This window comes from Plecotus auritus, assembly GCF_963455305.1.
Source record: "Plecotus auritus genome assembly, chromosome: 6".
NCBI lineage: Eukaryota > Metazoa > Chordata > Mammalia > Chiroptera > Vespertilionidae > Plecotus > Plecotus auritus.
Window position 1 is genome coordinate 48,057,964 of NC_137773.1, and position 15,714 is coordinate 48,073,677.

Sequence of the window (15,714 nt, forward strand, 5' to 3'; positions counted from 1 at the left end):
CCCAATAATCTCCATTTTGCTTTCTGTCTCTATAAATTTGCTTATTATAAATACTTCTTATAAGTGAAATCATGCAATATTTGTCCTTTTATGTCTGACTTATTTCACTAGGAATAATGTTTTTAAGGTCCACTATGTTATAGCATTTATCTAAATTTTGTTACTTTTCATAGCTGAATAATATTCTATTATAAATTTTTACCACATTTTGTTTATCCATTTATGTGTTGATGTACATGAGTTGTTTCTAACTTTTGGTTATTGTGAATAACCCTCCTATGAAATAGGAACATACCTTCTTGCTTTCAAAGTTTCTGTTGAGACACTGGTTGCTAATTTATTTCTCACTGTGAAGTCTTCTCAGTATTTCTCTGAACCGTGTTTTTCCCTGAACAATAGTTTGCAATGACTTTCTAAATTCCACTGTATATGAGATTGATCTTGACTGTTTAATACAGGAAAAACAAACAAATCAGGTGCTGTCCCTTTGAATTACCTTGAAGATGCTTCAGGGTTTTTTTTCTTTTTTCTTGTTTTTGTTTTTAACTATTTAGGATTATTTTTGTTCTCTTTATAGGACACGATTCATCCGTAATTCAGTTCATTTTTCCTTTCGACATACCATATGCACTGCATTTTAAGTTACCATAGTTGTTAATTCAGAATACTGCAATAAAAGTAATTTCCTTTCTTAACATAGAAATATTTACACATTTGCTTTAGTCTTAAAAAATTCAAGGAAATTCCACCTTTAAATACATTGTGTGAAATTTTTGTCAGTTTGTTAATCCTCACTGCAGGTTATTTTTTAATTGAGTTTTAGAGAGAGTGGAAGGGTGGGGGAGATGTCCCTGCATGTGCCTGATCAGGGACAGGGGTCAAGCCTGCAACCAAGGAAAGTGCCCTTGACCCGAATTGAATCCTCAGCACTTTAGGGTGTAGGCTGACACTCTATCCACTGAGCCAAACTGGACAGGGCAATTGTGTGAAAAATTTTTATTTAAATTAAGAATATAAATAGAGAAATTATGAGACTCTACTTTTATAAATAGTTGATAGAAGAGATTTCTAAGCATAATATACGAGTAGGCCAAAAACAGTGGAAATTGATATGTAACTATAATATTTGTGTCTTAGCTCAAATTTATGTATTGAAAATTATCATTAATGGAATTATTTAATATTCTAAATATTACATATCATAACTACCTAGTGCCTCAAAAATTTTGTGTTAAGGTTGCATTTTATTATATTGTCTATTAGAAAAAATGAAGACCTTTTTTCTTTTAGTGTGCTATTCAAACTCTATTTCATAAGTGACTTTTGGTTTGGCCTTGTCATCACTAACAATGCTGCTGAAATCTTATCTAATGCATTTTCTTTCACTAGTGATGATTCACATTCATTATTGACTCTGAGTTTCCGAGAAATACAAATTAAAAAAAGTGCAAAGTTTAGTTTCATATAATTAGTGAAGATATTTCCCTTGTTCTAGACATTTCAAACATACCCATGTGAGAAGCACTAAAATATTATTGCACTACAACAGTACATCATAATTTTCTCATTTACATTTTTCTTCCCTTTTCATCACATATGTGACCAAATACATTATAGAAAATCTTCCTGAAGTTACTTACACTGAATAAAAACCATAGGTCATTGGACTGCAGCTCTCTTTCTGAAGGCTGCTAAAAGAAGTCTTTCTTTAATGGCCAACAGCTTTTCCTAACTTCCTGTGATTCCAGAAATGCTAATCAGCAGTTCTAGTCTGCAGCACATTTATTACACCCTGACATGCTGAAGACAGCCTGTTGCAAATAGAACTGCCTCTTGAAAAATGCTGCTCCAGTGTTTTATAATAAAGTGCACCAATTAGATGCATTCATTAGGACAAACTGCTTGTCTTTTCCCATATCAGAGCCTTTTAAAAAGCACAATGTATTTCATAGCTCAACCTGCTCTGTATTATTATTAATTGAACATAGTACATTACAAAGTTTTAATCCAATAACTGTAAATACATAATGAGTAATATTTCTTTGGAGACTGTCTAGTCTGCAAGGGCCTACTTGGTTTCATAATAGTGTAGGAGATAAATAGTGTAGGAGAAGTCTTGTTCATTTCCAAAGGGCTCCCAGATATTTTGGGGATGCCATTGCAATAAACAATGACATATATATATATATATATATATATATATATATATATATATATATGCCTAAGCGACCAAATGACCTAAAGAATGACCAAATGACCGGTTGACCAGTTGCTATGATATATAGTGACCACCAGGGAGCAGACACTCAATGCAGGAGCTGCCCCCTGGTAGTCAGTGTGCTCCCACAGCCAAACTCCTGTGGCCCCTCCCCCAGGCCTGCCTGCCCTGATCGGCCCCAGGCCCAATCAGGGTGGGAGAGAGCCCTGATCGGGCCCTGATTGCTGGCCAGGCTGAGGGACCCCACCCATGCACGAATTCATGCACTAGGCCTCTAGTTGACTTATAATTTAAAATTGTTTCATTTAACAATTGATTAGGATCCTTTTCTAAAATATATTTTAATTTTATTAGGAATAAAGATTTATAATATTACACATAATACTCTTACATTTATATGTTCCTTCCACACATAAGGTAATATTTTGATATCAGTAAAGTTCTGAGGCTAAGAATTACAAAAGGGAAAATGGAATCATAAATGTTGAATATATATAAGAATCTCTCCCTTTCAGTGTGGGGAGAGCATAGAATTATTATACAATATTGTGAGCAGAGCAGAACAAGATAGATTGGGCTGCTTTTTCTTCTGGCAAGAACATTATTCAGTTTTGTTCTTATACATCCACAAACATGTGCACTAGTTGGCAATATCCAATTCCTGTCCACAGTGTATATACTTTGTATGAGGATCTGACTTGTATTATAACTATTTAGTAATATCTGAATGCAAACACAATAGAGATAATACTTTTGGTCACTCATTTTTATCTATTCATAAATTACATAGTTTATGTCCTCATACATTACTAGAAAATGGAAATATTTGACTCTCAAAAAGTTTTGAGGTTGAACTCAACTTGAAGAAAACGTTAAAAAGCTATTATTTTTTTTAAAAAAACAGTATTATTACATATTCTCTGGAATATGTCATCTAAGTGATTAAAGTGGAAATCTGCATTTTAGATTATTATAATTTTTTGTTAATTTAGTTTAATCAAAATAACTTTATTAGCTGGTGTCATTTGTTAGTACAGTAAGTTTAACAAATCCTACTGGCTCCATACATTATCATAAAAAATGTATTTGCAGTCACAGGTCTGCTCTAACATTTTGATTCTGAATAACAGTAAGGAATTTATTTGGCATATAAATGTGAAAATGATATAAGTCATATTCAAGGTTGGTAATGAAGACATTTACCATCACCTCTGGCATGGAATCCAGCATCAGAATTGAATGATCAATTCATATGGGTGCCAAATATAAACAGCTATTATGGCCATGCTGGCTTTTACTAGCCTAGCTTATGCACATATAAAACGGACGTTAACATTCTGTGAACTATACTTATTCTAAATATTTGAAATAACTTTGTTTCTTCCTGCTTTCTCCCATTTTAATCTAGTTTATTTTGTGTTAACATATTAGCCACAAACCACTACACTGAATTCATGATCCACTGAGTCTAGATCTGCAATCTGACAACCATAACATTAGATAATACCACCATAACATTTAAACAAACAAGTAAACAATGTTTATAGTGCGTGCCTTTCCAAGGGCAGAATGAGACTTCTGGTCACACATAACAGTTCTTCTATCATTATCTATGCACAAAGGGCTTTAAAGTAGTCCACAAATATTTTGGGGGCACCATCTACAGGTGATGCAAGTTGATTGGCTACTGTAGCTATTTTCATCAGTAAGTTAATGAAGATATATTTTTCTGTATTTGTTTTTCCTTCTGATTTGTATATGTATCATTGCAATATTTAGTTACACTAGTGAACGTTATCCAACTCACAATACTTAAGGCTCTAGTCTAGAGTCTTATTTTTAAGAAACTTGAAATTTTAATGTGTGATTAACTATAATTGAGAGATATATTCTAACATGGGCCAGAATTTTAATCTTGAAAGATTCAAAGCCTTTTCACTCTTTAAATATATCAAATATTACGTGTATTTTGTATTTGCTTAGACAAGTCTCCATATTTAAGAGATATTAACAGTATTAAGTGAGAATATTTTTATTAGTTTTATTTTTATAGTATAAAATTCATTGTGATGTTTTCAATTATATAGATCCAGGAACATTTCATTTTTAACATATATGCTGAAGTTTTTGACATAATGCAGGGATGATTTTTAAAAGTTTATTGATTTGGAAAATAAAGATTTCTTTTTTATAGTGTCAAATGGAGTACATATGCACATAATTAGGTTGAAAAAAATAACATAATAGTGACTAATGAGCCATTATATATCTTTATATTTGAACATCTTGGAGAAAAACATTGAAAGTAAAACCAAGACATAATTGCTGTCAGTTTGAGTAATGTACCCCAAACAGCAAGCCAAACAGCATTTCAATGTCCTCTTATTTCCAGATATCATTAGCTTTGTTCTTAGTGATGTAAAGCCTTTGTCTGAATACTCTGCAACAACCCCAGTTCGATTTTATGCTATTCTTATATGGTTTCTTGATATTTCTGGTACATCATTAATTGGACTTGTTTTGTCATTGTTCTTCAGATGCATATATTTCTTTACTATGGATATGTAAAGAGTCCCCAGAATACTGTGTATGAACTGCTGAAACAGCAAAGCCACAGGAGGGGTGGCAGATCAAAACACTGGTTTCAGCCTTTCGTGGGTTTTCAATGAATCTCATGTATTAAAGTAATAGCAAAATCATTTTAACCTGATACTCAATTGAAAGCCAGAAGATGAACTAAGTGTAGTCCTCACTTGTCTCAGAGAAGCCAGGATCCTGAGCGCACCTAATAGATAGCAGTTCCCCACTGGGTGTAACCAGAATCCATGTCCAGGGCCTCCGGGGATAAAGAAGTGAGTATAGTTCTTGACTAAGAAGAAGACATAGGGCAAAAAACAAGGAAGTCAAATCTTTGATAAAGATTGGATCCCTAAATTTTATATGAGGACAAAAACAGAACATGAGTATTTCCTATTAACAGCAAAGAAGGCTTTAATACCAGGAAGTGACAGCCCAGAGCAGAGAAGCAGGCTAATTAATAATACCATGAACTGGCTATGGATAAATAAGGAAGAGAAATATGGAGAGGTGAGAATAGAAACTATTCACTTAGCTCTAGTGATGCTGTAATGAAGAAATGTATATTATAAGAATTGCATATCATGAATAATTTGTCTCCTAGAAATGTGCTGAACTTGTCTGGCAGTGAATTGGAGATAATCTTCATGCTTTGGTGAGGGTGAAGAAATGTGCTATGTGTTCTGTTGACATCTTAATACCATAAGGCCTACTCGGTTCTACTCCCTTCGGCATGTCAGACAGATGGAGATTCAGAGCAATCGTTTCCTTTCCACTTCTGATGCCCAGAGAAAGCAGACTCCGTGAAAGGCAATGATGTCTGCAGAACTTTTACTTTCATGTAAAAGATTTACATAGGACTAGGGCAAATAAAAAGAACATATATAAATCATTTAAGCCAATGATGCATCTGCCTCAATAATTGACTTACTTAAAAGGGCATTTGGTTTGAAAGGGCCTTTACACTATCTAATAAAAGAGTAATATGCAAATTAACCATCACTCCACTACACCCACAAGCCACGCTCACCAGCCAATCAGGAGCGAGTATGCAAATTAACCCAACCAAGATGGCTGCAGCCATGGAGAGAGCAGGACGCTTGGGTTTCCCTGGTAATGGAGGAAGCCAAGCTTTCTGCACACCCTGGCTGGCACAGGCCTCCACTATAGGCTACAAAGTTTCAATTATAGAAGATAAATAAATCCCAACAAAAATGGCTGTGGCCACGAGGCGAGCAGGAGGCTTGGCTCCGCTCAAGGCTACAAAGTTTCAATTATAGAAGATAAATATATCCCAGATACCAGGGCCTCCGCTTGTGTCGCTGGGGGGCATGGCCAGTCTGCAAAGCACCATAGGCCCCTTGCCCAGGCTGCCCCATGCCTCAAGGGAACCCCCAACCTGATCCAGAACACCCTTCAGGGCAAACCAGCTGGCCCCCAGGCCTCTATCCTCTGCACCAGGCCTCTGTCCTATCTAATCCTATGTAATAAAAGAATAATATGCAAATTGACCATCACTCCAACACACAAGATGGCTGCCCCTATGTGGTCAAAGATGACTGCCCCCATGTGGACACAAGATGGCCGCCACAAGATGGCCAGCAGGGGAGGGCAGTTGGGAGGGACCAGGCCTGCAAGGGAGGGCAGTTGGGGGCGATCAAGCCTGCAGAGGAGGGCAGTTAGGGGTAACCAGGCCTACAAGGGAGGGCTGTTAGGGGCAAACAGGCTGGCAGGGGAGCAGTTAGGCATCAATCAGGCTGGCAGGGGAGTGGTTAGAGGGTGATCAGGTTGACAGGCAGAAGCGGTTAGGGGCAATCAGGAAGGCAGGCAGGCGAGCATTTGGGAGCCAGCAGTCCTGGATTGAGAGAGGGATGTCCGACTTCCTGGTAGGATTGGGCCTAAAGGGGCAGTCGAACATCTCTTGAGGAGTCCCAGATTGGAGAGGGTACAGGCTGGGCTGAGGGACACCACCCCCCTCCTGTGCACGAATTTCGTGCACCGGCCTCTAGTTATTTATAATTTTGAAAATATACCTCATTCAAATTCATTGCTGTCTACAGTTGGTATGGGTTAAATATAGCACTCATAAAACACAAAGGAAAAATATCGATGACAAGAGAAATATAACTTTAATATTTGTTAAAATCCCTTCTTCTATCCATCTCAAACTTCAGATCTTAGTGAAAATCTTCAGGATTATTTGTCTTGCCCTTTCATAATTATTTACTTGCTTATATACTCTTCCCATCCAAATAATCTTTTTCATATTATTATTTCTCTATAATACAAACTAAAATAAAACCTGGATCATGTTTTCACTCTCCTGATTACTAAATTTACCCTGCCTTGTGATTTCCTATAGATTGAAGTTATACCAGTGTCTTCATCAATTGTCTTAGCTAACTATTTTACTGTTTTACCTACCAGAATAGCCACATCCTGCTTCTTGGCCACTCTTAACTACTCAATACTTTCCAAATATGTCATATTCAATCATGTTTATGTGCCTTCGACATGTGCATGCATTTCCCTGAAATGCATTTTTCTCATTTTCTTCCTAAAGACAGCACTTTCCCTCATTCAATCCAATTTCTTTGTAACTTTCACTAATTATTGTATAGTAATTATAGATAACATCTGTTTGCATTCATTAGATTATGCAAGTCAAGAATGTTTTAAATTCATTTTTATATCCCTGTGAATACCAAAATATTCAATAATGTTTGATTGACTCTAACTTATAAACTGACTAAATTCTTATTGCCTGCTCTTCTAGAAGTCTAACATTTAACTTTGGTTTAAAAATGAAAACTGTATGCCTGACAGTAATCTATGTTGTATCCCAAATATTCAAGCAAACCAATAAACAAAAAACACAGGCCTCTGATTGTCTATACACTACAGGCAAAATTAGTTTTCTGGGCCCTGTGTTATTTGTAAGTTTCTTTCTTACTGCTTTTACTTTAAAAATAATGCAATTGCAAACATTTATTTCAAGGTGTTTTTTTTAAATAATGGATTGCTTTGCATTTGAAAATAACATTAATTTGTTTATCTCATCAACAATTCAACAGCTGTTAGAAGTTGATGCTGTCAGTATTGACTATATTAAATTTGAGTTGATTTTTTAATTGATCACTTACTCAATTTCAAACTAACCTCAGGTTTTAAAATTTTAGTCGATTCATTAAATTTATTTAGTGCATAAAAAACAGGCACATTGCTCCCCATACTCTGTCAAATCCTTTCAATATGCACACCAATCAATTTGTTAACACATTTTCAATAGGTAATTACACCAGTGTCTTAACAATGGAAGAGCAATAATGGTAAGAGAAATTAATTTAAAGTGTATTGTTTAAAAAATAATCAGCTCCAAAGGAAAGTTATGCTTCTCCTCAATCAGCATATTATTTATACAAACATTCTGGCTCACATATTACAAGGTAAATTTATAAAGCTTATTTTTTATAAGCTTTTATAAGTGGCAATACTTGTACTTGGAATTCTTATAAATTTATGTGTTTATTTTTGTTGCAACTTGCATTCTGACTTACTTTTTGTTAACTTTTTCTTGCATATTTTTATATACTATAATATTAAGAAATAATAACCAAATAAAAGTTCATATTTTAAGATTATATAGAAAATAGCATATATATTATGACAATTTAAAATATAGTATAGAATATTTTAAAGTTACATATGCAAATAATTCTACACAGAGAAAAATTACTTGAGCAGTTAAATTTATGAATTGTTTAATCATAAAATACTTATGCATGTGGAAGGCTATATCTTTATCAATAGCATGGTTATTTAGTTCAATTTTTTTTCTATTTTGATAATGAATTTCTTTTTAAACTAAAATATCATTTTTTACTCCACAATTCATTACATTGTACTAATCTATCATTTTATAATGTAAATACATATTACATACCCTACCACACCACACTTTATCTCTTAGCTATCTGGTAAGAGTTTGTGACTTTTACTGAGGGAGAAATTACAAGAGGAGAAGCAGACAGAGATAGATGTCAAAATTATTAATTATGTTTGTTTTATAAACATATATCTGAACCTGACTGTGACACACATGAATGGAGAGTTCTCCAGAAAATTTTTATATATGTGCCAGCATTTCTCTACCTCAGGGGTTTTATTTTATTATTTTGTTTTAGATGATAGATTTGAACATGCTTAAAAGCTTATGAGTCAACAAGCCTGAGGTTGAAGATACAGGGAAAACAAGAAGTAATTAACAAAGTAAAGTTCTAGGGAAAGAGGCAAAACAGAATCTAGGTGGAAAGATTCAACCTGAGAAGAGAGTGATATTATATATTGTACTAAAAAAAAAAAAAAAAGAAAGAAAGAAAGAAAAAAAGAGGAATGACTGTGCTGGTGCAAGCATGTTTCTTGGTTCAGTGGGTTTATTTTTAGGTAAGAAAATGAAATTATTTCCTTAGAATGGAGTTATAGGTGCATACAGATCTTTTGAAATAATCATAGTAAAAGGAGAGAGAAAGGGAAGAAAGGAAAGATGAGAAAGAGAGGGGAAGGAGAGGGGATGAGGAAGGAGAGGAGGGAGGGAGAGAAGGGAGAGAAGAAAAAGAAGAAGGGAGGGAAGGAAGCAAAGATGGAAGAGAGGGTGGAAAGAAGGAAAGAAAAAGCAAAGATGGACCTGGGACATGGTTGAGGATCTACTGGAATTTGGAGATTATGAGTTTAAAATGGAACCAATCTGCATAGTCAATTGTTGTCCACCAAGGCAGACCTGACTTCCACAAATGAGTATTTTTATTCAAGGTTGACATTTTTCTAGACAAAAATGTTGTATAAACAATGTGACAAGGTGTGTGGATTCATCATATATTTGAAGTGATCCCCTATGATCTTTGATACAGATTATAGAAAAATACAGAGCACAGAGAGATTTAGAAAGTAAAATGGAAGGATCGAGTATAGACATGCCAAAGTAGTCAGAGATGCTAAATTTATTTCTTGTGTTTAATGGTATGAAGATGTATAGACAGCCTGCATCCAGAATGCTATAGCACATTTATGTCCATTCATACTATTCAGTTATGTAGTAGTAAAACTCACCTGCCAAATGTGAAGCATTGAGATACGTTTTCCTATTATGTTTGAGTAATAGTAATTAACACCAGTCTATCTTTGTGGTTGGACAGAAGTTGGGGCAAACAAATCCCTTACATAGCTTGTCATAATGAGAAGGAAAAGTCAATACCTAAAAAACGTACCTTCAGAATTTATAGCTGCATATACAGTATTTTCCTCATTTAATGTTTTGCTATGTTTAATTTTTACTTCATTTAAAGGCTTTAGATACAATTTTTAGGCACCAACACATCATAAATTGACTATAATTTTGTTAACAAGATATCCAGTAGCATTAAATTTTGTTTTGAATTTCCATCTTGAGAAAGAGTGTAATAGTGTCACTGTGTACAATCACTCATAGCCTTGTTTCTCGTGTGCACACGTGAATAAAGTAAAGTTTTTTTTTTCTCAATTATTTATTATAGGTTGCTCTCTACTATGAAGTTTAGGGGGAAAAACTTTCTCAAAGTTGGTGTTTGGAAATTCTGTAAAATATAGTTGCCTAAAGTAATTTTTATTTCATCTGTCTTCCTTGAAACCCACAAAAAGCCGCAAAAAAACCTCTCTACATCTAAAAGAAAAATGTCCCATAAAACAAACAGCTCAAGGAACTAAGCTCTAGAGCATTCTTGCCAAATTATGTAATAGTTGCACTAAAATAGAAAAAGATGTGTAAAAACAAAACGAGCAAAAAACCTAATGTAACCTAAAAGAAAATGAACAATTTTCTAGAAATCATTATTTCTCATAAAAAAGACCATCGAAAATGCCATTAATTAAAATAATGTCCTAGGAACTTGATGAAATCAGAAAATTAGACATTTTTCTTTAGAGAAGAGAAAATGGCACAAAGGTAAACACCATACTTAAATGCAATTTCTATTTTCAACTTAGGAACCCAGTCTAATATTTTAAAAAATGGAAGGCAAGCAGAGACACGCAGGAACACAAAGTGACCTTGTGATTTTAATGGCTTTACTTGTGTAGCACCAACCTTGGGAACACCAACCTCGGAAAGGCACTAATGCACTGCTAAGAAAACAACACATTTGATGGAAGAGTATTTAAAGCAAAAACAGGAATGTGACAAGGACACTTCTCAGTTCTTTTTCTCTTCCTTATTTACCTTCAAGAAACTAAATTTCTGACTATATTTGAACATAAGTAATATTCTCCAAAATATAATTGTACATAACATCAGAAAGGTGAAGAGCATATCAGAAAAGGATTGTTCAAAGAAACAAATAATTCTAATCAATAACTCAATAAAATTATGGCAGAATTATATTATTGAGCAAAACAAAATAAAAAGTAACAGAGCAACAGTTCAATGATGAGACTTTTTTCTAAAAAAATTAAAAACAAGTGACATATTAAAGGAATAATAGAGAACAGTAAAAATAGTATAGAAATGAATATAACAATAAAAATTCTAAGAATATTGGAAATACCCATTGAAAGCCATGCCAAAAGTTATGAAAGGGCCAAAAGAAAGAAATATAAATAAATTGATTGCATAATTCAAAGTTCTAATTATATTGCAGAACGAAGTTCCAATGTGTACAGAAAATAATGCCCCTGCCTGAACAGAAACTTTTCTCCCCAAAAGACATACAAATGGCCAACAGATATTTGAAATGATACTCAACATCATTAGTTATTAAAAAATGCAAATCAAAGCTGCAATGAGATACTACCTCACACTTGCTAGAATGGCTATTATCAACAGGACAAGTGATAACAAATGTTGGAGAAGTGGTGGAGAAGAAGGAAACTCATTCACTGGTGGTGCAAATATAGACTGGTTACAGTCATTATGGAAGAGTTAATTATTAAGAACAGAGTTTTCATATGACCCAGCAAACACTCTTCCGGGTATCAACCTGAAAAAAAAATGAAAAGATATATTTGCAAAGATATATGCACCCTTATGTTCACTGCAGCATTTTTCACAGTGACCAAGATATGGAAACAACCAAAATGTCCTTCATCAGCTGATTGGTTAAAGAAGATGTGGTACATATATACAATGGAATACTACTCAGCCATAAGATAAGATGAAATACTTCCATTTGCTCTAACATGGATGGACCTTAAGAATATCATGCTAGCCCTAGTCCGTTTGGCCCAGTGGAAGGAGTGTCAGCCTGCAGACTGAAGGGTCTCTGGTTTGATTCCGGTCAGGGGCACATGCCTGGGTTGCAGGCTCAGTCCCCAATGGGGCACCTACGGGAGGCAGCCAATCAGTGATTCTCTCTCATCATTGATGATTCTATCTCTCTCTAACTCTCCCTTCCTCTCTGAAATCAATAGAAATATATATTTTTTTAAATGAAACTAAAAACTAAAAGCAAAGTTTAAAAAAAAGAATATCATGCTAAACGAAATAAATATGACAGAAAACTGAAGAGCCTTGTGATTTCACTCACAAGGATGGAGGATATAAAACTAAAAGCAACAAATGTACAAACAAGAAAAACAAACAAAAACTCAGAGACACAGACAATAGTATGGTGATTACCAGAAGAAAAGAGTGTCAGGGAATAGTAAAGGATAAAGGGGGTCAAATATATGGTGATGGAAGATTATTTGACTTTGGATGCTGGACACACAATGCAATAATGTATCATAGAATTGTACACTTGAAACCTATATAATTTTATTAACCAATGTCACTCCAATAGAATTAATGAAAAAAAAGGTAATAATCCTATATAATAAAAGCCTAATATGCTAAGTGTCCAGTTGTCTGGTTGTCCATTCAACCAATCAAAGTGTAATATGCTAATGATATACTAAGGCTACTCAACTGCTCACTATGACGTGCGCTGACCACCAGGGGGCAGACAGTTGACTGGTCAACCAGTTGCTATGACATGCACTGACCATCAGGGGGCAGATGCTCTGACCAGTAGGTTAGCTTGCTGCTGGGGTCCAGCCAATCAGGACTGAGCGAGACTGTCAGAACATGCCCCGGAGCCCTCCTGTGGTCCCTCCCGGCTGGCCAACCTCCCACGTCCCTCTCTGGCCCTGGTCATGCACTGGTGGGGTCCCTCGGCCTGGCCTGCACCCTCTCACAATCCGGGACTCCTTGGAGGATATTGGAGAGCCGGTTTCAGCTGGATCCTGCAGGCTAGGCCAGGGGTGGGCAAACTTTTTGACTTGAGGGCCACAATGGGTTCTTAAACTGGACCGGAGGGCTGGAACAAAAGCATGGATGGAGTGTTTGTGTGAACTAATATAAATTCAAAGTAAACATCATTACATAAAAGGGTACGGTCTTTTTTTTTATTTCAATAGTTTTATTCATTTCAAACATTTTAACAAGAAGAATGTAAACACTAATTATTATAATTTGAAACTTCAAAAAATGGAGGAATCATAGCACAATAACATACTTTATATTGAAGATAGCAAAGGCAAAATAAAATTGCCTAACAAAGGAAAGGTACAAAAGCCTTTCAAATTAAACTTAAATATAATAAAATAATTTAAAACTAAAACAAATAGAAAAGAACAAAATGTGTAAACAGTAAATTAAACATTTTCTTTAGTGCAACTTCCAAATTATGCCTGGGACGTAGATGTAGATGGCAATGTAGACTGGGTTGAAAGGTTTTTGGTCTTTAAAACATCAACTTCAGTGGGAACAGTGTTGTTGGTCTCCTTTTTAGCTAATGCTCTGATACTGTGCTCTCCAGGGGCGTGTCTCCCTACATCACCATGATAAGGTGTCTACGCATTCCCAGGGTGATGTCGGGGGATGCGTCCGCGGGCATTACAAGGAGCCTCTGGAAGACTGAGAGGTTGTTCCTTCTACTGAATGGGCGGATATAAATCCGCCCACTCAGAAGAAGGAGCTGCAGCTGTGTTTCCTGATGTTGCCATGTTAACACTGCTGCTGGTGAAGGAGTGGAGGGGAGAGCAAGAGAACCCTCCGCTCTTTCGGCTCCGTGGGCCGGATAGAACAGCCGAACAGGCCGGATCCGGCCTGTGGGCCGTAGTTTGCCCACGGCTGGGCTAGGCCAAGGGACCCCACTGGTGCACGAATTTGTGCACCGGGCCTCTAGTAGTAGTAATAATAATAATAATAATAATAATAGTCCTGAATAAGAGAACAGAAAACAGTGAAAAGAATGAGAGGAAAGAATCTTAAAGAAAATATGAGCATTAGAATACCTATCTTCTATTCAATTTGATTTGGAGAAAAATATTAAAATACATTTATTGTTCAACTTCAATCAAATAAGCAAATAGGCAGAAAATCAGATTTCCTATATAAATAGCAAAGGAATGTTATTTGCCGCCTACTAAATTATTAGTCATATTTCTCCACAGAAACACTGAGTACCAGAATTCAGATGAGTAACATCTATAATCTTATGAAGGAAGTAAACAATGTCCCATGAATTTTACCTCAATCCAAATTTTACTTCAACATAAAGCAAGTATAGAAAATCAAAGGGATTTAATTTATAAATATTTACCTACAGTGTTTGCATCTAGTTATAGTTGAAATTGTTCACAAATTGTTTTAAATTTTGAAAAGTTGTTTGAGAAATAAAACTTATACTCTGAGGATGTAAATAGAAATAATGTAATAGTTTGTTTTTTTCTTCAATATTTAGAAATATGCATATAACATAAACCATAAAATTTCTACTTTTGGGTGTAAATCACTGAGAAACCTTTATGCAAGTGAATAATTATACCTGCCCAAGAGCATTTATTAAGTGATTTCTGAAGAAGATTATTTAAGTGCTTAAATTGTCCATCATGTTAAAATGTTTGACCTAAGATACCATTATCAGCATAAATATATTTCCAAAGCATATGAATAAAGAAAAATGTTGTAGACTATTAGCACAATACCAGAAATAAAACTAAAAAGTTAACATAAAAGTCAAGTGAACAAGTAGATACTCTAACAGGTCAGAGCAGATAGTAACTTGCACTGTTTTGCATAATCACATAATTTTTCATATGCAGTACTCTAAATATTATTTTAAATCTATTGTATCATGAAAGTATATATATTACCATAATCTCTTCCATACACATACATATATACACTGAGTGGCCAGATTATTATGATCTCTGAATGCATAATAATCTGGCCACTCAGTGTATATAAATGTATATATATACTAGAGGCCTGGTGCACGAATTCGTGCATGGGTGGGGTCTGGCCCGCCTGGCCAGGGGGAGGGGACATGGGCGGTTGGCCGGCCTCCCTGCTGTTTGAACTCCTGGTCGAGGGGACAATTTGCATATTAGCCTTTTAATATATAGGATATACACTGAGTGGCCAGATTATTATGCATTCAGAGATCATAATAATCTGGCCACTCAGTGTATGTCTATATTTTTAGAAGATAGTTTTGAATAAGGAAATAATACTTAGAAATAAATATCTGATTTAATAGCATTTCAGACATTCATATGAAACAACCTATGGCTTATTACTATTTTATGTGACATCAATAAAACATAGCTATAATTTTGAAAGTTATATGGTCAATAATAAAAGTTCAAGAAAACAACAACAATAACAAAATTAATTGCCAATGACCAGAAAAATTGCTAATTGTTTTTATCTTATATGTAATCTAATTTATTCCAATTTGAATCTGTCCTAGGATACAAATAAATGCAAATGCTTATGCAAGCAAACATCAACTTAATTTTAAATGTGTTGATTATGACATTAATTTAATGGATTTATTAATAAAGATGGTGCTATGCTAAAAATAATATTAATGCATATAGGCTGAGATATGGTGTACAAACAAGTG